This window comes from Phacochoerus africanus, chromosome X (genome assembly GCF_016906955.1).
Source record: "Phacochoerus africanus isolate WHEZ1 chromosome X, ROS_Pafr_v1, whole genome shotgun sequence".
NCBI lineage: Eukaryota > Metazoa > Chordata > Mammalia > Artiodactyla > Suidae > Phacochoerus > Phacochoerus africanus.
In genome coordinates this window covers 116,173,063-116,196,103 of record NC_062560.1, presented here as the reverse complement: position 1 = coordinate 116,196,103, position 23,041 = coordinate 116,173,063, and the positions used below count along the sequence as shown (strand labels likewise).

The 23,041-nt window shown below is 42.5% G+C and overlaps 1 pseudogene; it reads right to left on the bottom strand.

Moving 5' to 3' along the window:
* Nucleotides 1–2,078: 2,078 nt before the first annotated feature.
* LOC125118128 (transmembrane 9 superfamily member 2-like) overlaps nucleotides 2,079–23,041 on the bottom strand; it is a 65,012-nt pseudogene continuing 44,049 nt past the window's right edge.

The following is a 23,041-nucleotide window of genomic DNA, read 5'->3' as shown; positions in this document are numbered from 1 at the left end:
TATGATCCAGCAAGCCCATTCTTGGGCATATATCCAGACAAAATTTCCCTTAAAAAAGACACATGCACCTGTATGTTCACTGCAGCACTATTCACAATAGCCAAGACATGGAAACAACCTAAATGTCCATCAACGGATGAATGGATTAAGAAGATGTGGTATATATGTGCAATGGAATACTACTCCGCCATCAAAAAGAGAAAAATAATGCCATTTGCAGCAACATGGATGGAACTAGAGACTCTCATGTTAAGTGAAGTGAGTCAGAAAGAGAAAGACAAATACCAGATGATATCACTTATATCTGGAATCTAATATACAGCACAAATGAACCTTCCACAGAAAAGAAACTCATGGACTTGGAGAACAGACTTGTGGCTGCCAAGGGGGAGGGAGTGGGATGGACTGGGGGTTCCGGGTTAATAGATGCAGACTATTGCCTTTGGACTGGATAGGCAATGAGATCCTGCTGTGTAGCACAGGAAACTATATCCAGTCACTTGTGATGGAGCCTGGTGGAGGATGGTGTGAGAAAGAGAACGTATACATGAGTGTGTGGCTGGGTCACCATGCTGTACAGTAGAAAACGGACAGAACACTGTAAACCAGCTATAATGGAAAAAATAAAAATCATTAAAAAATAAAATAAAATCTCAAGTCTCAAGTCTCACGTGGGTGCGAGGACAAAGGACAGAGGTTGCCAAGAATCATTTCTATGGTTAAAAAGTATATACAAAGTTGTACACAACAAGCATGTGGTTTCTAATTGAAACAAAAATTAATTTGTCTAAAGAATCTTTCAGTTTTCGCTTTAAAATTACTTTCCTATCAAAATCGTATGGAAAGTTTGGTTACTATAATCTATTTTGCAGCATGTTTTTTAGTTGCTGACAAGGTAACAGATTTTTATTGTTTATCTTCAAACAGCTTTTACAGAAAGCTGTTTAAAAGGTGAGCAATCAATGTGTGTGACTAAGCCTAACTTCTGAGGACTTAAAAGTTTTGTCTAGAGGATCCCTTTGGGACAAAATTGTTATAAGCACACACATTTGATGACTGCATTCTATTGTATTTTTGGTGCCTTTGCCCCAACTCCCAAAATCCCTCCACAGTAACAGCCTACTTGGCCAGCTCTCGAAACCAAAATGCCATCAAGAATCAGGAAGTAAGAAAAAAGGCACTTGAAGCAACTGAAATAGCTGTCACAAGGCAGGGGCACTAAAGCCGAGGCACTTTAATCAGAGAGCACTGATTCTTACTTCACACGACGCATTTCTTTCTTCCTTTCTTTCCTCCTTCCTTCCTTCCTTTCTTTTTTATGGCTGAACCCGCAGCATATGGAAGTTCCCAGGCTAGGGGTTGAATCGGAGCTGCAGCTGTGGGTCTACACCACAGCCACAGCAATGAATGCCAGATCCGAGCCGCATCTTCAACCTACACCACAGCTCACGGCAATGCCAAATCCTTTAACCCACTGAGTGAGGCCAGGGATCAAACCCACATCCTCATGGATACTAGTCAGGTTTGTAACCTGCTGAGCCACAACAAGAACTCCCAAGAGGCTATTAATTTTTTTAAAAAAGGAAACCTTGGAGTTCCCATCGTGGCGCAGTGGTTAACGAATCCGACTAGGAACCATGAGGTTGCGGGTTCGGTCCCTGCCCTTGCTCAGTGGGTTAAGGATCCGGCGTTGCCGTGAGCTGTGGTGTAGGTTGCAGACGAGGCTCGGATCCCGCGTTGCTGTGGCTCTGGCGTAGGCCGGTGGCTACGGCTCCGATTGGACCCCTACCTGGGAACCTCCATATGCCGCGGGAGCGGCCCAAAGAAATAGCAAAAAGACAAAAAAAAAAAAAAAGGAAACCTTTATAGACATTCCATCAAAAAGTGGCTTTAAAATTTGGTGCATTAGGTCTTAGTTCCCTAGGAAATTCCCTCGAGTCAGATTGCCATTTATTTCTTGGATAAAACATGGTAGCAATGAAGTTTTGCCATACCAGAATTTAACCTTAGCACAGAGGAAAACTGGTTTATTAACAATTAATATTCTTGAGATTACGAAGATATAATACTCACCAAACACTGTTCAGAGGAAAAAGAGTTGAATAAAAATACAGCCAAAAGGGAAAATGCCACTGATTATAATGCCAAAAGTCATTTTCTAGAGAAAATCTGTTGAGGAATCTGACGTGGAATCTGGTTTGTGCGAACTGGATACCTAACCTGCTCGAAAATAAATCAAGAGAAAATCAGAAAGAAATAAACTTGAAGTAAATTTATTCAGATATCATCACAATACAGCATCTTGAATCTGAACACTTCCAAAGGCAGTTACATGGGCAGAGGCTAGACCAGTGCTGTGTGATGCAAATACTATAACACAAACCACAAATGCAGTGTTAAGCTTTTTAGTAGGAGCATTTTCAAAAGTAAGAAAAAGTGAAATTAATTTACTAATATATTTTACTAGATCTAATGATCTAACATGTCCACATATTATCATTTAAATTTGTAATCGATGGAGTTCCCGTCGTGGCGCAGTGGTTAACGAATCCGACTAGGAACCATGAGGTTTCGGGTTCGGTCCCTGCCCTTGCTCAGTGGGTTAACGATCTGGCGTTGCCGTGAGCTGTGGTGTAGGTTGCAGACGCGGCTCGGATCCCGCGTTGCTGTGGCCCTGGCGTAGGCCGGTGGCTACAGCTCCGATTCGACCCCTAGCCTGGGAACCTCCATATGCCGCAGGAGCGGCCCAAGAAATGGCAAAAAAAAAAGACAAAAATAAATAAATAAATAAATAAATTTGTAATCGCCATAGTATTAATCAGCTCTCTTATAGTCCTTTTCTTGCTGTTGCTGTTCTAAGTGTCTGAAAACCAGGTGTGTTTTACACGTACAGCACGTACTTGAGAGACGAGCCACAGCCCAAGGCCTCGAGAGCTAAACAATAAAAATGTTCATCCCTTCTTTGTTTTTCTTTGGCCACGCCCACTGCCTGTGGCCGATCCCGGAAGTTCCTAGGCCAGGGATCAATCCTGTGCCACTGCAATGACAATGCTGGAACCTTAACCCGCTGACCCACTATGGAACTCCTGTTCATCCTTTCTTATAAATTTCAAGGGAGAGACTGAACAAAATTTACCAGTAACGATTCCAACATGAAATAATATATGATGTCAAAAAGTTCTCTCTTAAAATTTAATAATTTGTCTCATATAACTAGACAATCATTTGTCTCTGAAAATCTGTCAATAGTTTTCAGAAATTATTCTTTTTTCTGTTCCCTGGGGAACTCCAGCTCCTGTTTTGTCTTGTTTAATTTCTCCCCTGCAAACTCCTGCTATATCTTTACACAACCCTTTTGCAGGGTGACCTCATTTAGTCTCTTCGGTATACTGCTCCTTTTCCCTATACATGGAATATGCTAACTTCAAATCTATAAACTGAATGGCCCCATTTCTTGGATGCTATCTTGACTTTCTTCCTTTGACTATATACTCCTGTTGCTTATCTGACTTCCAGGCTAGGGGTGGAATCGAAGCCACAGCTTCTGGCCCATGCCACAGGCACAGCAACACAAGATCCGAACCACATCTGCAACCTACGCTGCAGCTCACGGCAACACCAGATCCTTAACCCACTGAGCAAGGCCAGGGATCAAACCCACATCCTCATGGATACCAGTCGGGTACTTAACCCACTGAGCCACGATGGAAACTCCCTAAAGAAATTGTTTAAAGGCACAAATACACATGAATGGGGGATACAGGAGAGAAGACAGCAAATTTTGGAAACCAGAGAGCAGACAAATAGTAACTGAATTAGTAGAAATGGGAACCTGTATGCGAAGTTGTCAGTAAGGAAAGCCGAGAAGCAAATCGGTTTTTGCCACAGAGCTCCAAAAGGCCCAGGAATTTGTAGTGCCAGGTGGGTCTTAAGTAGGGGTGAAGCAGAGGCGAAAACCAGGTCTGGTTGAAAGTCAGCCTAAGATACTGATAGAGCGGCAGATTCCCCCCCTAACTCCGCAGAGCCAAAGAACCCCCCTTCTGGACCCTAACAGAAGACGGGGGGCAGTCCCTTAGAGAAGACACCTGAAATTCAGAAGAAAACTTTACCAAAGAAAAATCTATGATCCTCAGGGAAATTAGAGGAGACACTGGAACCAGGAGACAAGAAGAGGCAATTGTAAAGGATTTTGAGAAAAGAGTCCTTTGTAATTAAAAATATGGAAGTTCCCGTCGTGGCGCAGCAGAAACAAATCCGACTAGAAGCCATGAGGTTGTGGGTTTGATCCCTGGCCTCGCTCAGTGGGTTAAGGGTCCAGCGTGGCCGTGAGCTGTGGTGTAGGTCACGGACATGGCTGGGATCTTGTGTGCTGGGGCTCTGGCGTAGGCCAGTGGCTACAGCTCCGATTAGACTCCTAGCCTGGGAACCTCCATATGTCGCAGGTGTGGCCCTAAAAGGACAAAAAGATAGACAAAAAAAATACATGACAAGAGGGGAGTTTCTGTTGTGGCTCAGTGGGTTGAGAACCCAGCATAGTGTCTGAGGATGTGACTTCAATCCCCAGCCTCACTCAATGGATAAAGGATCCAGTGTTGCTGTGGCTGTAGAGGAGGCCGGAAGCTACAGCTCTGATGACCCCTAGCCTGGGAACTTCCATATGCCACGGGTGCGGCTCCCCAAAAAAAGCAAAACTAAATAAATAAATAAGAAATGAACAGGTGAACAAAAAGGAAAATTAGATGATCAGCCAAGCCAGGTACATGAAAAACAGAAGTTACGTGAACAGACAAGAGTTCTTTCTGAATGTCTTTTAGGGACATTCGGTAATTTGCTGAGGACTGAACAGCTAGTGGATAAGAGGTAGAGCAGGGATTCTTACTCAGATGGATGTGATTTTCTCCTAAGAGCAAGCTTTCTCCATTCCACTGCGCCGTAATACAGCCTCTACAGCAGGAACCAATCCAACCAACCGCATCCACCTTCTCCTCCCCTGAACACTGTGTCAAAAATCGGAGACTGGGAATATGCTACCAGCCACTTCAGGACGCACCAGGTTAGGTTTTGAGGTCTACTATTTAGAGAAGTTCTGCTTTTGTTCTTCAGTTGTAAATTCTTTCAAGGTCCATTCCCATTCTAGAATTTTAGTGGGTTTTTTTTTTTTTTGTCTTTTGTCTTTTTAGGGCCACACCCGCGGCATATGGAGGTTCCCAGGCTAGGAGTCTAATCGGAGCTGTAGCCGCCGGCCTTCGCCACAGCCACAGCAATGCCAGATCCAAGCCGCGTCTGCGACCCACACCGCAACTCATGGCAACGCCGGATCCTTAACCCACTGGGTGAGGCCAGGGATCGAACCCGCAACCTCATGGTCCCTAGTCGGATTCGTTTCCGCTGTGCCACGACGGGAACTCCACATTCTACAATTTTAAAGTTGCTTTCATGTTTGCCATCTATGCTCTTTTTCCTTTTTATTCTTTTCTTTTTTTCTTTTCTTCTTTTTAGGGCCGCACCCGTGGCATATGGAAGTTCCCAGGCTAGGGGTTGAATAGGAGCTGCAGCTGCCGGTCTACGCCACAGCCACTGCAACGCCAGATCCGAGCTGCATCTGCGACCGGCACCACAGTTCACGGCTACGCCGGATCCTTAACCCACAGAGCAAGGCCAGGGATCGAACCTTCGTCCTTATGGATTTGTTTCTGTGAGCCATGACGGGAAGTCCAATTTGGTCCTTTCTAAACCAACTTCAGCCATTTGTTCTTTCATTTTACTCCTTCCACTTCACCCTTTCCCCTGTGTTTATGGCCTCTTCTGTCTGTTAACACCTTTTCCAGTAGGCATATCTATTCTGCTCTTCAAAGGCTCATAATTTGCTCCTATTGGAAATATAGCTTTGACTGTTTTCAAACAACATATGCAAAACAACAAAACCTCCACCTTACGTCTCATCAGCTTCTGGCATCTCAATAAGGGAGTCTAGTTTCCCATGATTTAACCATACCTCTTAAAATGTTTTTTAATAACTTTCTGCTCTAATGAATTTGTTTAGCCACGATATTCCTCTGCCATATTTCCTAGCTTTTGAGAGGATCATTTCAGCTGTTATCACTCCATGGCCAGAAACATTACTTCTCACTTGGCAAATCATAACCTCCCCTCTTGTACATAAACTCAATTAACCCGTCTCAACAATTTCCCTTTTGAAAGTACACTCTAGAATGTTAATATGTATTTAACGATTCTGTAACTGTCCTTCAATTTCATGTTTTTATATTCCAAATATTTCTTCCTTTGTCAATCTCTAATTATTTCTAGGCCTTTTCATGGAATCTTAAACAGCAAAACTAAAAGAAAACTTAAGAGGTCACCTGGGTTCATCTTCTACTCAAAACATTTATTCACACATTCATCAAACATTTATTGAGTACCTATGCGTTAGGTCCTGGTGTTCCAAGATAAATAAAACCAAAATCCCTGCTCCAAAAGAGCTGCCTAGTGGGGGACGGAGATAAACAAATAAATTACACACAGGAAATACTATGGCAGATGACAGACCCAGAACATAGGACCACAGAAGAAAAACGTGACCAAATATGCTCTGTAGCCTACAAAACAATGTCACACTCCATTAGTTCAGTTACTTCTCTAAACGACTCGCTTACACAAGCATTCCAGGCAAGGAAATGGACAATCAGAAAGGTTACAGGACTTATCCACAGTCATTTAGCTAATATGGACTGCTGGAATTCATACTTTCTTCTTCCAATTATAAAGGCTGGGTACACGCCCATCGACCTGTGCTGACTCTTCCCTTTCGCACCTACCACTTTTGGGGTTCCATGCAGGAGAAGGACATCATTTAATAATTTTACTTTCTTTGGTTTCTCTTAGGGAGCATATGCTCATTAGCTTAACCACTTCTCCACTTAGATTCAAATCCATTTTTACATTGTCCATTTACATACCATGAGGCACTGAAATTCTCTCTGCACTTAGCACACTCCGAGACACAAGAATCCCAGGACCTTAGGATTCTCTCATCTACCTACGAGAGCCTCTAAACCACTTGAGAGAAATATGTTCTGTGTATCTTGTCTGGTTTATGGCTTTTAAACTGCATTCAGTTCTACTAAGGGAACTAGGAAACTGAATCTGTTTTGCATTTTAAATTACTGACACGATTTAATCATTTACTGAGCACTTACTCCTTATAAGACATTTAATACTTCATATAAGACACCCAGTTACACAGTGAGAAGGATACAGAAATGAGGAGTTCCTGTCCTGGCTCAGTGGAAATGACTCAGACTAGTATCCATGAAGACGCAGGTTCGATCCCTGTTCTTGCTCAGTGGGTTAAGGATCTGGCATTGCCATGAGCTGTGGTGTAGGTGGCAGACATGGCTCAGATCTGGCATTGCTGTGGCTGTGGCATAGGCCGGCATCTACAACTCTAACTCGACTCCTAGCCTGGGAACCTCCATATGCTTCGGGTGCGGCCCTAAAAAGATCAAAAAAAAAAAAATTAAACTTTTGCACTTCAAAGAATACCACCAAGAAACTGAGATAACAAGTCACAGAATGGAAGAAAATATTTATAAATCATATATCTGATAAGCATCTAGTAACCAGAATATATGAGGAACTCTTATATTTCTTACAACTCAGCAATAAAAAGAAAAATAGTCCAATTTAGAAATGGGCAAAGGATTTGAATAGACATATTTCTAAAGAAGATAGGCAAATAACCAATAAGCACATGAAAAGATGCTCAATATCGTTACTCATTAAAACATGTAAATTAAATATGAAATTAAATATGCAATAAAATACCACTTTGTAACAATTAGGATGATAAATAATCAAAAACAGAGATGATGTCAAGTGCTGGCAAGCCTGTGGAGAAACTAGACCCCTCCTACATTGCTGGTGGGAATGTAAAATGGTACAACAACTTTTGAAAACAGGCAGGCAGTCTCTCAAAATAGTAAGCACAGCGATCGTATGACCCAGCCATTCCATTCCCAGGTATACACCTAGTATCTAGCCAGTAGAAATGGAAGCATACGTTCACTCAAAACATCACATACAAATGTTCACAGCAACATTATTCATATTATCCAAAAGGTGAATACAGCCCAAATGTCCATCAACCAATAAATAGATAAAAAGTGGTATATTCATACGATGGAATATTGCTCAATCATAAAAGGAACTAAGTAGTGATACACGCTATAACATGGATGAACTCTGAAAACATTATTCTAAGTGAAAGACATCAGACACAAGAGGTCATATTTTTTTATGATTCCATTTATATGCAATGTCCAGAATAGGCAAGTCCATAGAGACAGAAATTAGATCAGTAGATTAGCAGCTGAGAAATCCCAATGATATTTTTCAGAGATAGAAAAAGCTACCCTAAAATTTACATGGAACTAAAAAAGACCCCAAATAGCCAAAGCAATCTTGAGATAGAAAAATAAAGCTGGAGGTGTCACGTGTCCTGATTTCAAACTACACTACAAAGCTACAGTAATCAAAATAGTATGGGGCTGATATAAAACTAGATACAGACCTATAGAACAGGATCAAGAGCCCAGAAATAAAGCCCTGCATCTATGGTCAACTAATATTTGACAAGAGAGCCAAGAATACTCAATGGAGAAAGGACAGACCATGAAAAGGTCCTCTATATCACTAGTCATCAGGGACATGCAAATCAAAACTGCAATGAGATATCGCCTCACACCTATGAGAATGTCCATCACCAAAAAGACAGCAGATAACAAGTGTTGGCAAGAATGTGGAGAAGAAGGAACCTTTGTGCACTGCTAGTGGGACTCTAAATTGGTACAGGCACTATGGAAAACAGTATGGAGCTTCCAAAAAAAAGTTTACATAAAATTACCACATGATTCAGCAATCCCACTTCTGGGTATATACATCCAAAGGAGAGGAAAAGAGGATCTCAGAAGGATAGCTGCACTCCCATGTTCACTGCAGCATTATTCACAACCTGCTCAAGGCCTCATTAATTAGAAAGAGGCAGAACTGGGAAATGAACCCCAATGTGTAAAGATTGTAGGGTGTGTGTGTGTGTGCGTGTGTGTGTGTGTGTGTGTGTGTGTGTGTGTGTGTGTGTGTGTGTGAGAGAGACTCTAAAGCCTGTGCCGACAGCCTCTAATGCTACCTCTCCACTTCAACATGTGGTTATGAGTTGTTCTTACTGTTGTTTATAATGAAATTATTTAAAAATAGGTAGGAGTTCCTCTTGTGGCTCAGCAGTAAAGAACCAGACTAGTATCCACGAGGTTCAATCCCTGGCTCCCCTCAGTGGGTTAAGCATCCAGCATCGCTGTGGCTGTGGAGCAGGTCGGCAGATTTAGCTCTAATTTGACCCCTAGCCCGGGAACCTCCATATGCCACAGGTGCAGCCCTAAAAAAAGCAAAAATAAAATAAAATAGAATAAAAATAGGTAAAACATGCATAAGGTATATAATGTGAAAAGTAAAAAAGAAACATAGAGAGACAGTGAAAAGTACGTATAAAATAGTCTCCTTCACGCTCCTGTCCCCCAACCACCCAGCAACCCACCCAGGAGACAGGCTGTTAACGGTGGCTTTTCAAATTAAAAGAAAAAAAAAAAAACTGGACTTCCTGTGTGGCTCACAACAAATGTTTCTGAATTATTTTCACAAAACTGTCATTTGACACTGTATCATTTCATAGTCCGTGTAGCCCTGAGCCGTGGTGTCACGGACTACTACTTTAATTTTTAAATTTTTCTGTGTAAAACATTCTACAAAATTGATCCCATAGAAAACACGATAAAAACAACTCACAGTGCATTGCCAATGCCAATGCTTTTCAGACATTAATTGTTCAATTTGGCTCATCAAGCTTGGTGACAGAGCATATTCTAATTCTTTTACATTTTCTATTTCAATGACGTAACTTCTTTTTACAATAAGATGGAACATCTGTCTGATGAAAAATGGGCCATTATTATTCATCTTAAGCCACGAAGGCAGTTTCAGGGGAGATTTACATTTATTTCCTCTCCCGTGCCTAGCATAATGCATTAAATATAGGAAGAAGCAAAAACAAAACAAAAAACACAATAAATATGTCGAATGAGTAACTCAATAGTGGAGAGGAGAGTAGATGGTTACTCATGAGTTCTTGCACGCAGTAGCCCTTCTATTACAATCCAGCATAACGACGTTTGCACATGGTCCTTTGTTGCCCAAGTTATTCCATTTCGGATTCATCTGAGTCTTGAACTTGAAGCAACAAACATCTGAAATACTGTCAAGGACATTGCTTTCCCACAAAAATGTATTACAGCATTCACCTCGGGAAAGACCACCCATTCTAGTTCCCCTGAAAAGAGCTATAGAAAAGGCAGATGGCTCTATTCGAGGTGGTCAGGGGAGGGGAACGCCTTGTCCTTAGTTTCAATAAGCTAAAGATTCTGTGGTACATGTGTTTGATGTGCAAACTTGTAATGTTCAGTCCTTTCAATGATATCACCCTTTGCCCTTGAGTTTAGACGAAACGAGCCGCATGGAGATAAAAGATGACGAGCCTGGGGACTCGATCCTCTATCACTGCATTGCATTTGCATGGCATTATACAGGCACAGAGCATTCGCTCTCATTTTGTCACAAATTAGTACATAATGTAACTGAATTTACCATGTATAACGTTCATTACAAGACTTCCACTATCGCGACACACTTCTAGGATCACATAACAATTAAGACATCATCCAATGCTTTCTCCTTTAAAAAAAAAAAAAAAAAAAAAACCTGCCCTTCAGAACATATCAGGGAAAGAACTTGTGGGGGGGGGTTTTGTCTTTTTTTTTTTTTTTGCCTTTTCTAGGGCCACACCTGCGGCATATGGAGGTTCCCAGGCTAGGGGTCGAATCGGAGCCGCAGCCACCGGCCTACACCAGAGCCACAGCAACTCGGGATCCGAGCCGTGTCTGTGACCTACACCACAGCTCACGGCAATGCCGGATCCTTAACCCACCGAGCAAGGCCAGGGATCAAACCCACAACCTCATGGTTCTTAGTCGGATTCGTTAACCACTGAGCCACAACAGGAACTCCGGGAAAGATTTTGTTTTAATGAAACATGCTATGGACTGAATTGTGTCCCCTTAAATTCATATGTTGAAGGCTTAATCTTTCTAATGTGATGGTATTTGGAAACGGGGCCTTTAGGGGGTAATTAGGTGTTTTTTTTTTGGGGGGGGGGTGCCCCATGGCATGGGGAAGTTCCCAAGCCAGGGTTAGAACCTGTGCCACAGAAGTAAACAGAGCCACAGCAGTGACAATGCCGGATCCTTAACAGGCTGAGTCACCAGGGACTCCATGATTAGGTTTAGATGAGGTCGTGAGGGTAGGGCGTTGGGGATGGCATCAGTGTCCTTCTAAGAAACACACCAGAGAGTGCGCATGCGCTCTCCTTTCCTCTGCCGTGTGAGGACACAGCAAGACGGTGGCCGTCAGCAACTGGGAAGAGGGCTCTCGCCAGGACCAGACCCTGCTGATGCTCCGACCTTGGGCTTCCCAGCCCCTGGAACTGTGAGATGGTCTCTCACAGTTTAAGCCACCTAGTTTAAGCCACCTAGCCTCTTGTTTAAGCCACCTAGTCTACGGTACTTTGTTATAGCAGCCCGTGCAGACTAAGAAGAATTTGGAGATAAAACCCTAAGGCAGCACTTTATCTGCAGGGTATCATGGGAAGAGCACTGGGTGGGATGCAAGGGGTGCGTTGGGTTACAGATGGCCTGGGCTCCATTACTGACTTCCTGTGTGACCTTGAACATGGTGACTCTGCATCTCTATAACTAAAGGACCGGAGGAGCCACTGCGCAGCCCCACCCCACTCCCACCCTGACCCTGACTCTGCCTTGGGACAGTAGTTACTAATGACACTGCAGTAGCTAGGTGAGACAGGAAGAAACAGTCACTGAAGGCAGGGACACGCAGAATAACAACGTGGTGCAGAGACTGCCACCATGGCAGTGCCCAGCATGGCTCAGCAGATTAAGAACCTGGGTAGTATCCGTGAGGATATGGGTTGGTTCAATCTCTGGCCTCACGAAGAAGGATCCCACGATGCTGCAAGCTGCAGCAAAGGTTGCAGAGGCTGCTGGGATCCCAGGCTGCTGCAGCTGTGGTGCAGGCCTCAGCTGAAGCTCCAATTCGACCCCTAGCTGGGGAATTACCATAAGCTGCAGGCGCGGCCATAAAAAGAAAAAGAAAAAAAAAAACTGCCACCACTCTAACATGACACACAAGGCAAGATGCATAACTGAGATGAGCATTTGTGAAATCTGCTTCAAAACAAAGATCAAAATTGAATACCACGGCCCCACTGCCATCTCCTCGTACCAGGGTTAAGAGGTACCAAAAGATGAAAATAATGCAGCTGCCCCAGAAAAAGAATATGCTGCAGCCACAGAAAATACAGTGGTCATTCATCTTGTTTCTACTCTTCATTCTCATGGACAATGACTTTTCCAAAAGTATAAGAAAGAGTATAATTGCATAGAGAAAAGAGAACATGAGATACTAACCCAGGACACAGCAGTGCCGTCAGCAAAAAATTTATCTTCCACTTAACACCTCTAGATGCTGAGGAAGTAAAGGACCAAATAGTTACTGGAGCAACTTGATTTAGTCCACTTTACAAAGACTTTATAGTAACCAAGACACAATTACATTTTGACAGCTCACCTAAAATTCCCCATGCAATTTTTGAATTTCGAATTTTATAGCTTTTTCATTGCTACATTAAACACAGCAACTTACCAGCAAAATAAAGAGTTGTAATGCTTGCTCTTATACATTTTAGCAGACATGTATCCAGCAGAGGTTCCCAAAAGGACCCATGACAAAACAGCACAGGTCATTAAAGACTTCGATTGGCAGGGGAAGGGAAACCAAGACAGGCCAGAACTAAAGGCACAAAAAAGAAATATCAGGGAGTTCCCATCGTGGCGCAGTGGAAATGCATCTGACTAGGAACCATGAGGTCGAGGGTTCGATCCCTGGCCTCGCTCAGTGGGTTAAGGATCCGGCGTTGCCATGAGCTGTGGTGTAGGTCACAGACGCGGCTCGGATCCTGCGTTGCTGTGGCTCTGGCGTAGGCCGGCGGCTACAGCTGCGTTTCGACCCCTAGCCTGGGAACCTTCATATGCGCTGGAGCGGCCCAAGAAATGGCAAAAAGACAAAAATAATAATAATAATAGCCTCAAAAGCACACAGGACTTTATAGTAAAGACAACCTTATTAAGACATTTTTATAAAACAGCATACAAGGAAATTCTCAGATGTTATCCACTTAGCTAATTTTTAACATTTTCTCCTTAATGAAAAGGTCTGATTTTCAATATAAGGCAAATGATATGTTTTCAGTTTAGTCTCTAATTTCACTGTTTAAATCATTAATTAGATTTAGCCTTTAATCTCACTGTTTAAATAAAAACTAAACAATACATCTCTCCACTCCCTACTCTACTAGTCATTCCACAAAGAGCAAATCATTTTTCCCATAAACATTTCCTTTTGGGAGTTCCTGCCGTGGTGCAGTGGGTTAAGAATCCAACTGCAGCAGCTCGGGTCCCTGCAGAGGAGCAAGTTTGATCCCCTGCTTAGGTTAAAAGACCCAGCATTGCCACAGCTACAGTGTAGGTCACAGCTGCAGCTCAGATTCAATCCCTGCCTAGGTACCTTCCATATGTCGCGAATGCAACATTAAAAAAAAAAATTTCCTTCTGTTTCCTTTTACTCAAGGTGAAGGAAAAAAAAAAAAAACTCATCAAAGTGAGACTTGGTTTCAGGAAAACATAACCTTAAGAACTGAATTTTGAAATTATCATTGACATCTGAAATACCTAACAAGTCAATTTGGGGAGTTCCCATCATGGCTCAGTGGTAACAAACCCAACTAGTATCCATGAGGACTCAGATTCGATCCCTGGCCTCACTCAGTGGGTTAAGGATCCAGTGTTCCCATGAGCTGTGGTGTAGGTTGAAAAGACAGCTCGGATCCCGAGTTGCTGTGGTTGTGGTGTAGGCCGGTGGCTACAGCTCTGATTGGACCCCAAGCCTGAGAACCTCCATATGCCATGGGTGCAGCCCTAAAAAGACAAAAAAATGAATTTTCCTCTAAAGATGAACTAACCAAAAACCAGTGGCTCACTTTGGATAGGTCTCTAGAAGGTAAATGATTACTCTAAGTTTTGCATTGGAGGGAGTGTGTTAATTATATAAACTGGCTTGATTTCATGAAGAAAGAAAAATGATTTAACATAAAGGGAGTTCCTGTTGTGGCCTAGGGGGTTAAGAATCCAACTAGCATTCATGAGGATCCAGGTTAGATCCCTGGCCTCGCTCAGTGGGTTAAGGATCAGGTGCTGCGGTATAGGTCACAGATGTGGCTCAGATCCGGTGTTACAGTGGCTGTGACACTGACTGGCAGCTGCAGTTCCAATTTGACCCCTACCCTGGGAACTTCCATATGCCGTGGGTGTGACCTTAAAAAAATGATTTAACATAGAGAAAAAATTCAACCAATTCTATAGAAATTAAAAATTCATCAATACACAAATGATTACAAGAGTCAAAAAACAGTATAAATTAGACAAAACTAAATTTACCCTAAATTGTAGTATTTTGCAAAGTTTCATACATTTACCTCACGCTCCAAACTAATGAAACTCCTAATTATTATTATTATTATTATTATTATTACTACTACTACTATTATTTTGCCACATCCACGGCATATGGAAGTTCCCTGTCCAGGGACTGAACCTGCGCCAGAGCAGCCAAGTCACTGCAGAGACAACGCCACTCCTTAATTCACTGTGCCACAAGAGAACTCCAATGAAAATCTTAAAAAATGGTATTTTGAAAGTTCAGAAACATGAAAAGGAATATAACCAAAGAGTTGATAGCAAATAACTCTATAATAAACTTACCTATACTTTTAAGGAATCTACACAACACTCTACACAACAATATTCAGCATATGAAAAATTACCAGACACCAAAAGTGCCTTGTATTCCAGAAAAAAGTGTATTGTATTCAAGGTGTTATACTCTAAATAGAAAGATAACATTGAGAACTGAGCAGAGCAGGCACTCAAATATTTTCTGAATCAAACATATACATTTTTACTTACAGAATAACTCATCTGATTATATCTGATAATATCTCTATGAAGAGTCCTTAATATCATCATAGCCACCATTCCAGATAAGAAGAGAATGATAACAAAGGAATTCATTATACTAGAAAATGTAAAGAAGGAAAAAGAGACGTTAAATCTCTGGTTCCTTATTTGAACAGTAAAAAGAAAGACATTTGAATTATCATTACGTTGATCCGTTTTCTAAGGTTAAACTTGGATCAAAGGCTGAACACGTCAACATATTAAATGAACTTAAACCTCTATCACAGCCATTTGCAGCAACATGGATGGACCTAGAGATTCTCATACCAAGTGAAATAAGTCAGAAAGAGAAAGACAAATACCGTATGATATCATTTAGATGTGGAATCTAAGATATGGCACAAATGAACCTTTCCACAGAACAGAAACAAACGCACAGATTTTGAAATCAAACTTACGACAACCAAAGGGGAAAGAGTGGGGGAGAGGGATAAATTGGGGGCATGGGATTGGCATATACACACTACTACGTATAGAATAGAATCCCTGCTGTAGCCCAGGGAAATCCACTCAATATTCTGTAATAACCCACATGGGAAAAAAGAACAAAAAGGAGAGGAGAGGAAAAAGGAAAAGGAAAGGAAAGGAAGGAAAACAAAACAAGGGTAAATGAATAGACCAGAAACACAAACTTAGTTCCAGAACATGAAACTGAGAACAGAAGTTCAGGAATCAAGGTCAAATTGATGGCTGACTGACTTTTTAGGTGATGGACCAAAGGGTTTTTGTTTGTTTGTTTGTTTGTTTGTTTTTTAGGGCTGCTCCTGCAGCACATGGAGGTTCCCAGGCTAGGGGTCAAATCAGAGCTGTAGCTGCCGGCCTACACCACGGCCACAGCAACACTGGATCCTACACTGCAGCTCACAGCAACACTGGATCCTTAACCCACTGAGGGAGGCCAGGGATCAAACCCGAAACCTCATGGATTACTAGTTGGGTTCGTTAACCACTGAGCCACGATGGGAACTCCAGTCCAAAGGCTTTTAAGTTTACCAAGTCTTTATCAAGCTTTAGAGTAAGACCCTCATGGGACTCTCACCTACCAGCTCTTACATACGTTTTCCCAAATTGAATCTTTAAAACTATGCCCAAATCAAAATCAAGACGGTCTACCATCCCACTACCCAGCCGAACCAGCACATCATAAAAGTTTCACCAGGGAGTTCCCGTTGTGGCTCAGTGGTAATGAACCTGACTAGCATCCATGAAGATGTGGGTTTGATCCCTGCTCTTGCTCAGTAGGTTAAGGATCTGGCGTTGCCATGAGCTGTGGTGTAAGTCACAGACACGATTCCGATCGTGCATTGCTGTGGCTGTGGTGTAGGCTGGCGGCTACAGCTCTGATTCAACCCCTAGCCTGGGAACCTCCATATGCCAAGAGTGCGGCTCTAAAAAAGAAAAGGAAACAAACAAACAGAAAAAGTTTCACCAGAATCTATGAAAAGGCCAGAACTGTTTTAGAAAAATGCCAGTATGAAGATACCTAAAATGTCTGTTAAATGTCATTAAGTAAATTAACTTGTGACAGAAAGTAAACTACATGTATTGTTACATTATAAACATGTGATACTGCTAGAGATTAGCCCCACAATCTGTCTGAATGCCCTTCCCTTTCACAACCCCTTTGAAGACACCACCTAAATAAATTTTATCCAAAGAGAGTTCTGGGGAAGTGTGACAAAATGGGACCTGAACTATTGCTCACACAGAAGATTTTCCAGAAAAACTACACCATGATAATAATAATGATGAGGCAGAGGAGAAGGAAGAGGAGATGGAGGTAGAGAAGAAGGGGGAATTAGCACAGAAATAGGAGGAGGCGCTATTCTCATTTTATTTATTTATTTATTTGTTTTTGTCTTTTTAGGGCCGCACCTGCAGCATATGGAGGCTCCCAGGCTAGGGGTCAAATCAGAGCTATAGCCACCGGCCTACGCCCCAGCCACAGCAACGCCAGATCCAAGCCACGAATGCGACCTACACCACAGCTCACGGCAACACCAGGTCCTTAACCCACTGAGGGAGGCCAGGGATCGAACCCGCAACCTCATGGTTCCTAGTCGGGTTCGTTTCCACTGCGCCATGACGGGAACTCCCACTATTCTCATTTTAAAGGCAATGGCAATAGAAGGAAAACCATCACCTCAGAAGACCATACTCAGAGCATCACATCTTTCATCAGTCTTCTTCCGCCCAAAACAAAGACTTTGCCAGGGTCTGAGGATAACAGGGAACAGAAGACTATATATACATGCGTATACGTGTATACACACACACACACACACACACACACATACAGGTTCACCTGTTTTTCATCAGCTTCTCTGATTAATCTCCTGAGTTACTAACTGAACATTCGACTCTCATCCTCAGCACGTCATGACACCCCAGGCGTCACGGCCTCAACTGCTCCATCCCTCAAGGTCACGGGGAAATCATTCGCTCCTTCCACAGTCAAGATGGACTTCTCTCTCTGTGGTTTGAGCCTCCTGGAGATTCCTCAGGAATCACATCCTCTCACTGTGAACTCCCCGGAACGTAAGCTTCCTGCGAGTAGCAGCCTGTCTGCTCTATTCGCCACCGTGTCCCGGAGCCTCCACCAGTGCCTGGCCTCCTAAGAGGGAGGCAAAAGCATATGCCTGGAGAATGAGTGGCCCCTCACGCACAGACGTGGCCTCGACACAGTCCTCTATGACCTGCCTTGATCAAATGAGTGCTCGTTACGACACGTGGGGCTGGGTGTCGGTGACCCCGTGTGCCTGTCATAAAGGGCAAGGAAGAGCCTGTTTTCTGTGTCCTTCGCCCGCCCCCCCCAAAATAAATAAATAAATGGCCACTCAAACCATTCCGCTTCCTCACATGTAATCTCTCCATCTTTCTCTGCCCTCTTCCCAGTCTTTCAGCATTTCCTGACCTTCCTCTACCCCGGCCAGCTACTGCTTTTCCTACACTCTCGTTTGCTCAGACTTTTGGACCCCACGAAGGAAAGCTTCTCTCCTGTTTGCCTTCCACCTTTTGCAGTGTCCACTGCCACAGCCCTACCCCGTCTCTTCCCACCAGGCACTGTTCTCTACATGCAGACATCACATCCCTATGACATCTTGGGTTCTTCCTGCCCTTCAGCATAAATATTAGTGTATTTAGAATACATTTGCCTTTTTCTTTTTCTTTGTGTACATGCAGAGGTGAACAAAAGGAAAAGTTAGCCACAGAGAAGAAAAAAATGTCACCCAAGATCACCTCTGATAGGGGGTGGAGGGGGATTAGGATGAAGGAAGTTATACGATAAATAAGTTCTTGGAGTCCCCATCGTGGCTTGGTGGTTAATGAACCCGACTAGCATCCATGAGGACACAGGTTCGATCCCTGGCCTCACTCAGTGGGTCAAGGATCTGGCATTGCCATGAGCTGTGGTGTAAGTCGCAGGCGTGGCTCAGATCCCGCATTTCGGTGGCTGTGGTGTAGGCCACTGGCTTCAGCTCCAATTGGACGCCTAGCCTGGAAACCTCCATATGCAGTGGGTACCGCCCTAAAAAGACCAAAAAAAAAAAAGATAAATAAGTTCTAGGGGTGTAATGTACAACATGGTTAATGTAATTACACTGCTATACTTGCTACACTACATTACATGCCAAGATCGATAAGACACTCAATCCTAAGAGTTCATCACAAGGTGACTTTTTTTGTCTTTTTAGGGCTGTGCCCACGGCATATGGAGGTTCCCAGGCTAGAGGTCGAATCAGAGCCACAGCTGCAGGCCTACGCCACAGCCACAGCAACGTGGGATCTGCGCCCCAACGCTAGATCCTTAACCCACTGAACAAGGCCAGGGATCGAGCCCTTGTCCGCATGGATACTAGTTGGGCTGGTTACAGCTGAGCCATGCCATACGGGGAACTCTGAAAACTTATGTTTAATTTCTTTAATTCTGTGTCTATATAGATGATGGATGTTCATTAAACCTACTGTGGTCATCACTTCATAGCTGTATGTCAATTACATCTCAATAAAACTGGAAGAAAAAGAACATCACTGGTGACAAAATAATTTTTAAAATATATATGTATATATGTGTGTGTGTGTGTATATATATATATTTCCTGCCCTGAAGCTACTTATTCTTTTTTTTTTTTTTTTTTGCCTTTTAAGGCCACACCCAAGACCTATGGAAGTTCACACCCACAGCAACAAAGGATGCAAGCTCCATCTGCGACCTCCACCACAGCTCACAGCAACACTTGATCCTTAACCCACTGAGCATGGCGAGGGATCGAAACTGCATCCTCATTGACGCTGGTCAGATTCATTAACCACTGAGCCACAACAGGAACTCCATGAAGCTGCTTATTCTTTATTTCATAAAGTGCTCACCTAAGCCACTGGATGTGGGTATGAGGCATAGACTCCAAAATGTAATCCCATCTAGAATCCCACTTGATATGTTTGTTTTCCTAAAAACAAAAACATAAAAGCACATGACCAAACTATGGTAATCCATGCTAAGAAATACTATGTAACCATTAAAAAGAATGAAATGCATCTATAAGTGATGCTTGTCTATGAAACAGCATTAAGTGAAAAAAGAGGTGAAAAGTATATAGGAAGACAAGTATGTACAGCAAGATTCTATTCTCCACCCCCAAATATATATACGTTTTGGAGAGGCAAACATTTTTCTGAAAGAAAAAATAATGGTTATACTTTGGGAGGGAGAGACTAGAAATTGGGGGGCGGGCTTAGGAAGGGGAGAGAGAACTTCACTTACACATTTTCCATACGGTGTGAAGTCTTCACCACACACAAGTATTATCAATATTATTGTTTAAATTGAACTATTCCAAGATTTCAAAACCAAATTTGTGGTTTTCAAAGGGAAAACACTGGAGGGGGATGAATTAGGAGGTTGGGATGGACCTATACTTGCTACTACATATTGGGATGGATGAGGTACAAGGACCTACCATATAGCACACGGAACTCAACAGTCTGTAATAAACTATACGGGAAAAGAATCTGAAAAAGAACGGATGTATGTATATGCATAACTGAATCACTTTGCTGGACACTTGAAACTAACACAACATTGTAAGTCAACACCAATGAAATGTAAAACTAAATAAATAAATAAATTGAACTAAAAGACAACTTGCTTCACTGCAACTCACCAAATCCACCTCCGGCAAATAGGTTTATTATTAGTGTATTTTGTTGCATTAGAAAACCATATTCAATTTCAGTCATTATTTCTTATCAAATATTCTAATATTTTACATTTTTGTATGCTATTTTGAAATGCTTTACCAACAAGTTTATAAAAGATTTTAGTATTGTACTTCTCACTAGTGAATAAAACATAAGAAAATATAACCACCAGCTGTTTCTCTGATGCATGATCAGACGTAACCTTTCAATTGCTTTCTTATAAAATATCCCCAATAGGAGTTCCCTGGTGTCACTGCTGTGGTTCGGATTCGATCCCTGGCTCGGGAACTTCTATATGCTTTGGGCACATTAAATAAAAAAATAGGAGTTCCCATCGTGGCGCAGTGGTTAATGAATCCGACTAGGAACCATGAGGTTGCGGGTTGGGTCCCTGGCCTCGCTCAGTGGGTTAAGGATCCGGCGTTGCCGTGAGCTGTGGTGTAGGTTGCAGACACGGCTCGGATCCCACGTTGCTGTGGCTCCGGCGTAGGCCGGCGGCTACAGCTCCAATTCGACCCCTAGCCTGGGAACCTCCATATGCCGCGGGAGCGGCCCAAAGAAATAGCAAAAAAAAAAAGACAAAAAATAAATTAATTAATTAATTAAATATCCCCAATAAATGAATATCTTAAATGATAATCCCCAGTAAACATTTCAACCATTAATATTATTACCCCTTAAATTAATGGCATGCTCTTAGCAAACTAATATTGTTAACCATTAATAACAATTAATTAGTAATGATTAATAAGCATTATTAACTAATAACCATTAATTATTAATATTACTACCCTTCAAATTAATGGTATGCTCTTACACTGGCACAGACTGACCAAGTTATGTTTGAAAGGACTTATTGCTTGTTTTTTGGTTTTTGTTTTTTAGCAGCATATGGAAGTTCCCAGACTAGGGGTCGAATCAGAGCTGCAGCTGCCAGCCTATGACACAGCCACAGCAACGCCATATTCGAACCAGGTCTGTGACCTACACCACTGTAGGCGGCAATGCCAGATCCTTAACCCACTGATTGAGCAAGGCCAGGGATCAAACCCACATTCTCATGGATACTAGTCAGTTTTGTTACCGCTCAGCAGAAACGAACTCCGACTTACTACCTTTTTTTTTTTTTTTTGCCTTCACCCATTGCAAGCAGAAGTTCCTGGGCTGGGAATCAAACTTGAGCCACAGCAGTGACAACACCTGATCCTTACTCAGCTAGGCCTCCAGGAAACTCCATGAAACAACTTATTATTTAAAATTGGGTATCTTTAGGTATTTTTTCCTGAAATTTGGGCGTGGCTATGAAGAAAGCCAATGTACACTGCTTTGAATAAAACTGATAGATTTTCATTAAAATGAATTTTAGTTCAACAATGGATTTTAGTTGACACCTGATGACCTGGATAATCATGGTCAACGCTATGAATGAAAGGTCAGGTGGACACTATGTGCCTACTGATGTGATATTTTGTGGTATTCCTGCCAAGAATACATGGCTTGAGCCTGTTCATGAAGAACCCTCAGATAGATGCAGGTTGATGGTCATCCTACAGAATGTAAGGTCTCTGCTCTTCAAATTTTTTTTTTTTTTTGGTCTTTTTGCCTTTCTAGGGCCGCACCCACGGCATATGGAGGTTCCCAGGCTAGGGGTCGAATCAGAGCTGTAGCTGCCGGTCTACGCCAGAGTCCCAGCAACGCACAATCCGAGCTGCGTCTGCGACCTACACCACAGCTCACGGCAACGCCGGATCCTTCACCCACTGAGCAAGGCCAGGGATCGAATCCGCAACCTCATGGTTCCTAGTCGGATTCGTTAACCACTGCGCCACGACGGGAACTCCTCAAATTTTTCAAGACTATGAAACACAAGGAAAGACTAAAGAACTGGTCCAGACCAGAACAGACCAAAAACTAAACTAAATGTGGACTCCTGGATATGACCATGAACCAGAGAGGGAAAAGGGACACTGTTGGCCAGCTGGTGAAATTCGAATGGATGGATGTGGATGAGCCGGCAATGCAATGCCAATGTTGATTGCTGCTTAGCACAGTTGCACACTAGGTTATGTAGGAGAGTGACCTTATTTTAGGGAAAAGTCACTCTGGAGGCTTTAGGGGTGATCAGACAGCATCTAGCTCTCAAAAGATTCAGAGAAAGGCTAATGATAATGGACACACACAGAAGAGGGCACGATGGAGTAGATGAAGGGTGTCTGGTTAAAGGGACTACGGGAGTCCTTTGTGTTATTCTAGCAATTTTCCTGTACTAAGAAGCTGTTTGGGAATAAATTTTTTAAACCTGAAGAAAATCCGAATTTATAGAACTGATAAATCCAGGGATAAATAGTCATTGCATGAAAGGATGAAAGGATTTACCTTAGCCATTTCATTAAAATATTGTTCCTATAGCAAACTGGGACTTAATTTGTCCAAATTTGAATTACATGCATTTCTTCACCAAACCATCCATTGCCTTAAGCCAGTTACCTGATATCAAGCCTTTTAAAAAGGAGTGAAATTAAGTGAGAGAAATTAAGAGGTACAAACTTCCAGTTGCAAAATAAATGAATCACGAGTATGAAATG